Genomic DNA, 10929 nt, shown 5'->3' on the forward strand with positions numbered 1-10929 from the left:
AGCGCTTAATAGACTATAGGTATAAGAATAATCCACTGGCAGGACAAACAGGACCTGCACAGAAAAGGAATAACAGATATATCGAACCTCCAAAAGGCCCATTCAAATGAGTGAAACTTTCCGCTGCATTCTACGGGGCTGTACAATGATCACAGGTCTTGCTCCAGAGTCACCTATGAGCCAGGCGGTCCAGTGCTGGTCCCCATCTAAAGCCTACGAGTGGTGGGGATGAGCTGCCCACTGTGGGCCTAATATCCGTAATACCCCCCAGCGGCCCAGCGGAGCTCCCAGAGTTAAGAGATCAGGCAGAACCGACAGGACACCACACGCTCACGTCTGAACAGGGGGCTATCAGTGTGTGAGGGCTGAGACCTCAAAGCACACACACGCACACACACAAGCGCGCGTGCACACACACGCACAAACACACACACACACACACACATGCGCGCGTGCACACACACACACACACACACACACACACACACACACACACACACACACACACACACACAAGCGCGCGTGCACACACACACACACACACACACACACACACACACACACACACACACACACACACACACACACACACACCATCACCACATACTGTGCACTTGCAGTAGGTGATGAAAGAAGGAAAAAACTCTCTGGCCTCATGTCGGGACTGTGAAACATCATAACTGCAACTGAACCTGCACACACACACACACACACACACACACACACACACACACACACACACACACACACACACACACACACACACACACACACACACACACACACACGCACACACACACACACACACACACACACACACACACACACACACACACACACACACACACACACACAGTTGAGGCAACCTCTCTGACCTCTTTTATGACATGTGGTACATCATGCTGGGGGCTAGTCTCTCTCTACCTCTCTCTCTCTCTACACACACGCACACACACACACACACACATACACACACACACACACACACACACACACACACACACACACGCACACACGCACACACGCACACACGCACGCACACACACAAAATCTTTCTCACCCCCATCACATACTTGATAGCACACACAAACGCACATACACCCTCTTTGTCTATAATTCTCTTATCACACGCACGCACACACGCACACACACACACACACACACATACACAATCTCCAGTAACATACAGGTACACAAGGGGCCCACTGACCGTGTTGAAGTTGGGGAAAAGGCTGAGGGGGGTCGTGCCATTGACCCTAAGGGGCAGGAAGTGCTTGAGGTCCAGCTGGGGCTGTAGGGGGCGGCCAGGCAGGGACAGCGAGGCCAGCAGGGGGCTTCCCTGGGCGGGACTTCCTGTTGAAAGAGGAAGCAGGAAGCAAATTAGTCAATGTATATCAGTTTAGGCTAGTTATTCAGCAGGACAACACCACAACTAGAGTTTATGGGTTGCGCTTTGCATTTTTTACAACATACAGTTGACTGACACACATAGGCCTACACACACAGCATATAATAGCACAGGTAGACTAGACTGCGATTGCACTTCTCTTAAAGACTGTAATTCTGCCGTTCCCAGTGGAAACACATTTAGAATCAACATTACCTTGAGCTCTACTGTACATTACAAATGAGGATGAGTGTCTCTGATCTTAATATGATGTCAACAAGCAGAATGGCAGGAGTGGATCAGATGCCATCTTTGATAACAGATTTATTTTTAAACCACATTAATAATGTAGAGACTTCTAAACACTTTGGGCTGTTCACCGTCAGTGCTCCCTGAGGCTGGCGATTGAATAACTTAAACAGAAATACGCAAAAAAGTTAATTTCTTAGTGCCACTTTCATAGATACTGTCACCGTCCCTGTACTGATAGAGAAGAGGGACCGTTTCATAAAAAAAGGGACTTTTTTTTTTTTTTTTTGCAAGTGTGACATTCAGGCTCCCGCTTCCTTGCTCCGATGGCGCCTCATCTCTGTGGCTGTCCCACAGTAAGCGTTTCCTCTCACTCAATTAAAGGGCTCCTTATCTTCCAGAGGTGAAACTTTCCTCCAGAGCGATTATCCGCCGTGCACATTAACAGCAATCAGGACTTATTAAAAGTGCCTCTCTCCTCCTCTCTCGCTCTTTCCTTCTCTCAATCTCTCTCTCCGGAGCTTTTGCGCTTACTGTGCAACACTGCTTCTTTGTCTCTCTCTCTCTCTCCATGTCCCTCCCTCTGTCTATCATTCTCCTCTTTCTTCCACATATCCGTCACCTCTCCCTATTTTTCTTTTTTTCCTTATCTATCATTCCTCTTCTTCGTCCCTTTCTCCTGTCCTCCCATGCCCCCCCCATGTGCCTCCCATCCGCTGCCCCCCCCCTCTTCTCTCAGTGAGTGATTGAAAAGTGCGATGACTGCAGATTGCGGCGCCCCCATTCCCCGCTCTCTGATTAGCGCTCTGATTGGTGATTAGCGTGGGTACGGAGAGAGAAGTTTAATTACCACCGTTTGTGGCTCATGCTAATCGCATCAGAGCGCGTGGCGATAGCTAAGCTCCCGCGACGCCTTCCATCCTTCCTTCCTTCATAACCGAACCGACTAAGACCCAACAACGCCTCTCCGTCCTTTCACACTTTCCCTTTCTCCCCTCTCACCGCAGAGTTAAGGGTTAGCATCAAACAACTGCATGGTGATAGTCAGGCAGCTAAAGCCCAACAACACCTTTCCTTCCTTCATACATCTTCTTTTCCTCTCCTCTCCATCACTTCCTCTCCTCACCTCTTCACGTTGGGAAATCAGAGCTGTCACTCTCTGCCTGACGCGCACAAACGACCCCTGGCAATGGCATTAGCACATGACATGCACGCGTAATGTTTGCTAGCACAAAATGGAATCTGTGTAACTCATTAAGTCATAATAAGAGACTGGTGATGAGGAGCAGCACACGCGAGATCAATGTGGGGAAATTGGGAGGATGGGGAGGAAATGGAGCATGAAGCCCTCCCCACGGTCTGGCACAAGCCAGCTTAAACTGGTTCAAACCGGTCCATTGGACACAACACTCCCCCCCACCCCCAAATACATACTCTCCCCCCCACCCCCAAATACATACTCAATTCAGCTAAACACAGATCCCCCTTCTTCCATTTCGCCTCACATGCTGGGCCTGTGATACTCACAGCAGGGGTAATCAGTTTGCTAGGGTAGGGCAGCATACCTGTCAACTAGTCACATTACACACGCAGCTCTGCACGACCTGCTTCTCATTCCATTGCCAAATCAGCCCCCCCCCCCCCCTCGCAAACCCACCCTTCAGCTCCCTGCACCTGCCTCTTCCCACTCCCCCTACCCATCAGCCCACCCCCCACTATGCATATCGTCACAGTGGAGCATACACACACACACACACACACACACACAAATTCACAAAATCTGAGCCTGTGAGCGAGTGTTACAATCGACCCATTTAACCTCCCTTTTTATTATACGACCCTGTAGTCTGCTTCAATCGATTGTAATTTCGGAGGAGGGGGGGGGGGGGGGGCGGGGGGGGGTGTCAAGCCTGTAAGTGGCCTCAGCCCCCCACCCCACACAATTCCCCATGAGCGCTGATCTCCTCTCTCACTCCCTTATTTAACAAACAGCGCGTCGACCTTATCAAGGGTGGTTGGGACAAATGAAGAATTACAAAAACACTGGGCCACCTCTAACTGCACATGCACATACCAATTGTACTGACACCTTAGTCACTTGCTATGTACCTTGTCATGAAGTTATATGATAGGGCTCTGGTGTCTCTAAATGCTTATATTTATGTATTTATATTAATCTATCATGTTATATAGCGCATATTTCCCCCCAGCTAAATTACAGATTAACTGAATCACATTTTCATTTTCACTAAATGAATAAATGAAATGATAGACGTTTTCTATCATTCCTAGGCAGTGGGGCAGGTGTATCCCTACTGAGATCTGCAGCATTTTCACAGAGCACACACACATACATACACACACACACACACACACACACACACACACACACACACCCGCACGCTTCTCTGTTGCCAGCTGTGTGTGTGAGTGTGCAAGCGGGCAGCAAGCCTCTCTGGCACTAGGCACCAGGAATCCATCATCTCCATTTATGCCGTATCGATTTCCTCACCCCTCTCTCTTTCTCTCTCTCTCTCTTTTTCAATCCCTTTCTCTCTCTCTCTCCCTTTCATCTCCGTGTCTCCCCTGCGTCCCATCAGCAGGGTGGGCCCAATCAAGCGTGGCGGCGGCGCTAACGCTAACAGAATGATCCCCTCCACGCGTCGAGGCCGCTCCTCGTCCGTCTCCAGCCCGCGCACTGAGCTTTAGCTACAGGAGGAGTAGATGAAGGCAGGCCTCCTGGGACTCGCAGGCCAACGCACATTATTAGAGGGGCTGTTGACCTTTTTTTGTAAAATGATGGTGAAGATCACTGCACTGTTTTGATGTGCTGAGTGGGGGGTGGGCGGTGGCAGAGGAAACAGAAGAAAAAAAAACATGTGCTGTGTGTGCGCGCTTACTCCATTCACCCAAACAAAAATATGCAAACATATTTATAGAAATCATGTATATTTAATTTATAAATTTTTAATATGGCAATGTATAAGACATATTATTATTTGTCAATATTTACCTTATCTATGCTATTTCTGTTGTTTTAACATGCATAATGCCTCACAGCATCTACACAATTTAACGATTATTCTGGTGACTTTCATTGTCAGTATTTGGAGACCTTTCTCAAGCACTGGGGCAGCCTGTCACACTTGATTGTGGAAACAACTTATCTGAGTGGCTCAATGTTTCACTGGCTGAATCAATACAAAGCCTGAATGAAGGGAGATAATTACCTTTTATTTACTTTCCATTTCAATCTATTTTAGTTGCCAAGATTTACAATTGATGACTTACAAATGCCACCCAAGGCTGAAGTAATTGCATTTCAATAATGATAATAGAAATAATACTAATACTAATACTAATACTAATAATTATTAATAATAATAACAATAATAATAACAATAAAATAATACAATGTTTCAATTCGATGTCCTTCTACATAACAAAATGCGTTCTCCCTCTCCTTGTACAATGGGTGCACCTTCCAATTCCATTACTACAAAATAATGAAAATGGTTGCACTTCAAAAAAGGTTGCACTTCAAAAAAAAATTTCTTTCAATATTTCCCTTGGTAGCAGCAGAAAAAAAATATTAAAAGAAAATAGAAGTATCCATTTTGGAGCGCGACCATTTTTTAATTTCTAAATTTTCTAGCAAAGCAAGTAAATGTCTATTTTTTAAAGCAAAGCAAAGAATATCTACATGGAGAGTAGTAAAAAGGTTAGTGTTTTTCACACTGTAGTGATGTAGTGATTTTGTCCTCTATCACGGAGTGTGTCAGTGCTGCGCCCCTGCGGCTATGAGCCTGAGGGACCCTGCAGGGCTCTCAAACCACTGCTCAGGTGTGGACCGCGGTTGTCCTGGTGACAGCAGGGTGGGAACGTTTCCTAACAGCCGCCGTGCAGCGGAGCGGAGCGGAGCCAGGGTGGAGGTGGGGGAGAAGAGGGGAGGTGGGTGGAGGTCTGCAGTTGCGAAAGAGGGGCACATTTTCAGCTAAAATGGGTCGTTCCACTTAATCTGCTTGTCAGGGACGAGTTTTGGGGACACTGAGTCTCTCTCTCTCTCTCTCTCATTTAATCCATCTCTCTCTCACTCTCTTCTCACTCTGTTTCGCTCTCTCTCTCTCCTTCGCCCCTCCCTCTTTCCCCCTGAAATTGATCTCATTAATCTTCCAGGCACTTACAATAAGTAGCTGGAAGAGAAATTTAGAAAGGCGAAAGGGGGTTGTTTTTTTTAAAGACCGATGCTTGCACACAGACTCTGGTGTCCTCACACTGGGTGCGCTGTCCTTAACATCCCACCCACCAACACACACTCCCTTTACCCTTGTGCTACATTTCAAATGTGTGTTTTTCTAAAAGTAAAAAAAAAAAAGGTTAAAGAGGAGAAATATAAGTCTTGACCCGAAGCCTTTGAAGTGACATTTTGGGTGAATCAGTCTTCTGAGGCTTTGAGGAAGCTGGAGTTATTTCCAGTTCAGCTCTCAAGAAAAGAACTCAACGGAAAAAATACACTATTAAAGTGAAGACTAGTAAAAATTTAAATAAAAAAAATCATGAAAATGTTTCTCTTAAGAAACCATGTTTCATGTACTGTGTGTAAAGCTAATATTATGGGAAAAGCAGATCACACTGTGCTTGATTTCTTGTTTTGTAGGACCTCACATAGCAATTGCACATTGCAGATCTACACTGCATAGACAACTCTAAACAAATTGAACACAGAGTGAATGTATAAATATTATCAGACAGATAGGGAATGAGAATCACAGGATCAGACATCACAGCATGAAGGGAACGCTATCAGAGGTATAAAAGACAGAGTTTGAATTTAAATTTAGAATTTGAATTTGAGGAAGGATATCACAGACTGCCTTTGTATTGACTGACTCTTCTATTAGCCTCCTTAATGACAGGCAACCAAACAGCAATGAGAGCCACTAAACACTGCCATTATGATGTCACAATGGGCCAGAGGTCATGGGTTAGAGGTCACAAGCAGGGCCCAGGGTCAGTGATTGAGGTCACGGTTCAGCTTGAAGGGACTAGCGCTTGTCACCGTCTATTGACTTGTCTCCGACAATAATCCCACAATTCTCCTGTGTGAGTTTGTCGCGCGGCGTGAAAACAAAACACACACAAGCGCCGGCGGCTGAGCAGGGAGTACATTGTAATGTAAATATTCAAATGAAAAGCTCATGAATATTTATCAGCCCAGCGCACCTGGATGTGCTGCAGCGCACTAGCCAAGAGATGTGCTGATAGAGAAACAGACAGATAGAGAGAGAGAGAGAGAGAGAGAGAGAGAGGGAGAGGGAGAGAGAGAGAAAGAGAGAGAGAGGGAGAGAAAAAGACAGAAAGACTGCTGGGAGCCAAAATGAAACGTGAAACAGGAATTTGCTTCGGGGAGCTTAACAACCTCGGAGCGAGTTCTCCAGTCAGCCGAGAGCGAAGCGGAAGGGTGGAGAGCCGCGACTGATTAACAGACACGGGGAGAGACTCTAATGGCTGTTCGTGCACAACAATGCGGCCTGAAACCCTTCCAAACAAGGCTACTCAGCTCCGCACAAAAAGAGCCGTCCAAAAAAGCACTCCGCGAGCCAGCTCCCGAAAACGAAAACAAACAGCTCCGACTATCAGCAGAGAGGAATGAGAGTGACACTTGTGCCAGGGCACAACAGGGCTTTTTGCAGACACTGACAGATGCGTGGGGTTTTGGTGTGTGAAATTTCCGGAATGTGCGGCGTCGTTTCTGGTCGAGCGCATGCCCTTCGTGTCTGGAGCCATCTCATTAGGTTCTGATTAGCCAGTCAGGCCTCGGCGAGCCGGGCTGTACCAAGCTAAGCAAGGCGGAGGAAATATGATTCACCGGGCCGAAAGGGACGAGTGACACACACACACACACACACATACACACACACACACACACTCACGATCAGTCTGTCAGAGGGCAGTTCACGTGTGGCATTTCTTTTGTGCAGTTAGATGAACAGCGGGAGGCAAAAATGCCTCTGGGTAAACAAGCTTGAGTGGGGTCAAGGGAAACAGGGACATATGCAATTTATGATATATGTTTATATGCTTTCTTTTTTGCACTTGCGCTCTCTTCTTAGTTGTTTCTTTTCTCTTACTTTTCTCAAATTCCATTCTTTGTCTCCCAACTCTCTCTCTCTCTTCTTCTCTCCCTCTCTTACACACAAACACACTCACTCTCTCTTAAGAAATGATGATAAGACACGCACACAGAATCCGAAGCGCGCAAACATAGACCAGTATGTGATAATCTGCCGAGATATTTTTCTCGGTCTTCATCAGACTGAGGCTTCTCAGACGACAGCACGCTCTATAGCCAAGGCTGAGGTTTGGCCCGTGACTGGCCCACCTCCGGCTCAGTTCTGGCTGTGGAGTCAGCGGCCATCTCGGCACACTGGAGGTGAACAAGTGAGCGTGGATGAGACGGAGAGTGGGTGAAGACAGTGTGTGATCCATTCCCAGGGAACGAGTGCAAACACAGACGGCTTGATCTCTCCATAATCTCGGGGATTAGTTATGATTACAGAGTGGAGGGCTTCATAATGAACGGGGTAATAGGGGAAACGGCAGACAGAGACGGCTTCAGAGAGAGACAGAGTGAGACGGACAGAGAGAGAGAGAGAGATGAAAGGAGAGAGGACAGGAGGAAAAGGAAGAAAGTGTAAGAAAGGAGGGCAAGAAGGAGAGAGAGAAGGGAAAAAATTCAATGAAAGAAAAAAGACAAGAAGAATAAGACAACAAAAAAGAGCAGGTGTGAAAGATCAACATCAAACAAAATCCTCCTTTCACACGGTGAACCGATTAATACACTTCAACTAGTCCGTCTACAGTCCTCTATAGTCGCAAAGCAAAATTATTGACATTTCCCTAAATACTACAACAAATACTGTATCTCTACGTACATAGACATATTCTGAGAGACAGCTAACAGCTAGCGTGTGCAGCTAACTGTGCATGGAAGGGAAATGAGCAGCCAAGGCGAAGCTTGAACACATTTTGCCATTTCAGTAGATGGATGACATTATTCAGCCTGATAATAACTGTCACACATCATTCCGGAAAAACGGCAATCAAATCCTGCCTCATCAGATGGCATCAGCCGGAGAGCATTTCCCCCTGCCGTTGATAAAGCATGTGTGCTTGTGTGTGTGTGTATACATGTGTGTTTGTGTTGTGTGTGTGTGAGAGAATGATTGTGTTTGTGCACAGTGTGTGTGTGTGTGTGTGTGTGAGAGAGAAAACAGAGAGAGTGAGATTGTGTGTGTGTCTGTGTGTGTGTGTGTGTGTGTGTGTGTGTGTGTGTGTGTGTGTATGTGTAAGAGAGAGAGAGAGAGCGTGTGTGTGTGTGTGTGTGTGTGTGCGTGCGTGCTTGCATGCTTGAGAGAGAGAGAGAGAGAGGGAGAGAGGGAGATTGTGTGTGTGTGTGTGAGTGTGTGTGTGTGTGTGTGTGTGTGTGTGTGTGTGTGTGTGTGTGTGTGTGTGTGTGTGTGTGTGTGTGTGTGTGTGTGTGTGTGTGCGTGAGCATGAACTAAAAAGAGAGAACCAAAGGAGCAGCTGCTACCACCTGGCCAGGCATTTTACCCTCAGGCTTGTACAAGCAATTAAGAGGACATCACCTTGGAGCATTTAACTAGAGAAAGGGACAGAGGGAGAGGGAGGGAGAGGGAGGGAGAGAGATGGAGAGATGGAGGATGAAGGGATCGTAGATGGATCAAGGTAAAAGAGGAGCGTTCCAAAACAAGAGGGAGGAAGGATCGAGAGAGATGAAGAAGAAGACAGAAGAGAGGATGGCAAGAGACAAGTAGACAAAGACAATGAAAGAGAGAGAGAGAGAGAGAGAGAGAGAGAGAGAGAGAGAGAGAGAGAGACAGAGAGACAGAGAGAGAGAGACAGAGAGAGAGAGAGAGTGGCTGGGCAGAGAGAAGAGAGACTGAGGACAGTTGGCAGACCAGTTTCTATGTTTCTGTCACCATACGGATATCTGTCACTTGCACACTTGACTGCAGCCTTATGAAACCCTAAGAATGGACAGAACCTCTTTCTTTCTTTTTTTTTTTTTTACCAAAACACAAACTCAAACCTTTTTTGGCACACTCAGTGCCACTTTTCTCTTAATACTCATTACCGCTGCAACTTTCCATTTGTTTGTGTGAAGAGCAGGGGAAGGGGAAAACAAAGAAAATAAAGAAATAAAAAAGTGATTGACAAACTGTACAATTACTCAGGAGCAGCTGCAACGGCTGCCAGAGAGCCTGCTGCTAAATTTGAGGGAGTGGGTGAGCCGTTTGAATAAGTGTGTGTGTGTGTGTGTGTGTGTGCGTGTGTGTGTGTGTGTGTCCGCGTGTGTGTGTGTGTGTGTGCGTTAAATTTGAGGGAGTGGGTGAAGCGTTTGAATGAGTCGGCCCTCGTTAATGTAATCTAATTGTGCCAGATGTCAATCACGCCTGCCAGACTAACAAGTCAGAGGGAAATAATGGGCAGGCTAATGATTATTATAAGAATAGACCCCCCTCCCCCCCAACCCCCACCTCCCCTGGCCCTTATGGCTCATGGTACCTGCCCCCTCCACACTCCAAATCCTGACGCTCAGACCTGCCCTCCTGCCATTAGTCAAATGGCCATTTGGCTCTTGAGACTCTAAAAGAGAAAATTCAGCTTAGCATTTAGCAGTGTCCTTTGTCCACAAAGTCGCTGTTTATATTCCTTAGGAATCAATTGAGATCTCAGTATTTCATCATGTGCATGGGCATATTTGACAGTGTGTGCTTGTTCTTAAATGCAGCTTATTATTATGATTATGATTAAAAGACCCTGATTAAGTATTCATTAGTTCATTTAATAATCCCAAAATAACCTCATAAACATGGTACCTCGGCTGTTCCTCATATTCAGTACTGGGGTGTTTTAGGAGGCCCAGGGGAGCAATACAGACTAAGTGCTGACATGGGATCTTACATTATGAGAGTGTGGCTGGACTGGGTGTGGGGGGAGCTTTATACAGGGTAAGCTTTTGGCAGTTAGCATTACCAAGCCTCCTATAGTCTCCTTGATTTACTACTGGAGGACTGTTGATAGCCTACGTGCATCTGAATCACTGAGATTTTACAAAACAAATCTGTAATTTATACCGTGAGCAAGATGCTAAGAGCAAACATCAGCTATTCACAGCCACAAGCTATATTCATTTTAGTTCATGCATGAGGCAGTTCATGCCCATTGGCTTATCTGCTCTTTGCCCATCATTTAAATCAGCACCATTT

The 10929-nt window shown here is 46.3% G+C and overlaps 1 protein-coding gene across 1 annotated transcript in view; it reads right to left on the reverse strand.

Annotated features, from left to right (window-relative positions):
- znf385c (zinc finger protein 385C) overlaps nt 1–10929 on the reverse strand; it is a 64946-nt gene that overhangs the window by 17411 nt on the left and 36606 nt on the right. Inside the window, exon 2 of the mRNA XM_062526279.1 lies at nt 1211–1353. The gene's annotated coding sequence lies outside the window, so the exon portion shown is untranslated. The remainder of the gene's footprint in view (nt 1–1210; nt 1354–10929) is intronic.

This window comes from Sardina pilchardus, chromosome 22 (genome assembly GCF_963854185.1).
Source record: "Sardina pilchardus chromosome 22, fSarPil1.1, whole genome shotgun sequence".
Lineage (NCBI taxonomy): Eukaryota > Metazoa > Chordata > Actinopteri > Clupeiformes > Clupeidae > Sardina > Sardina pilchardus.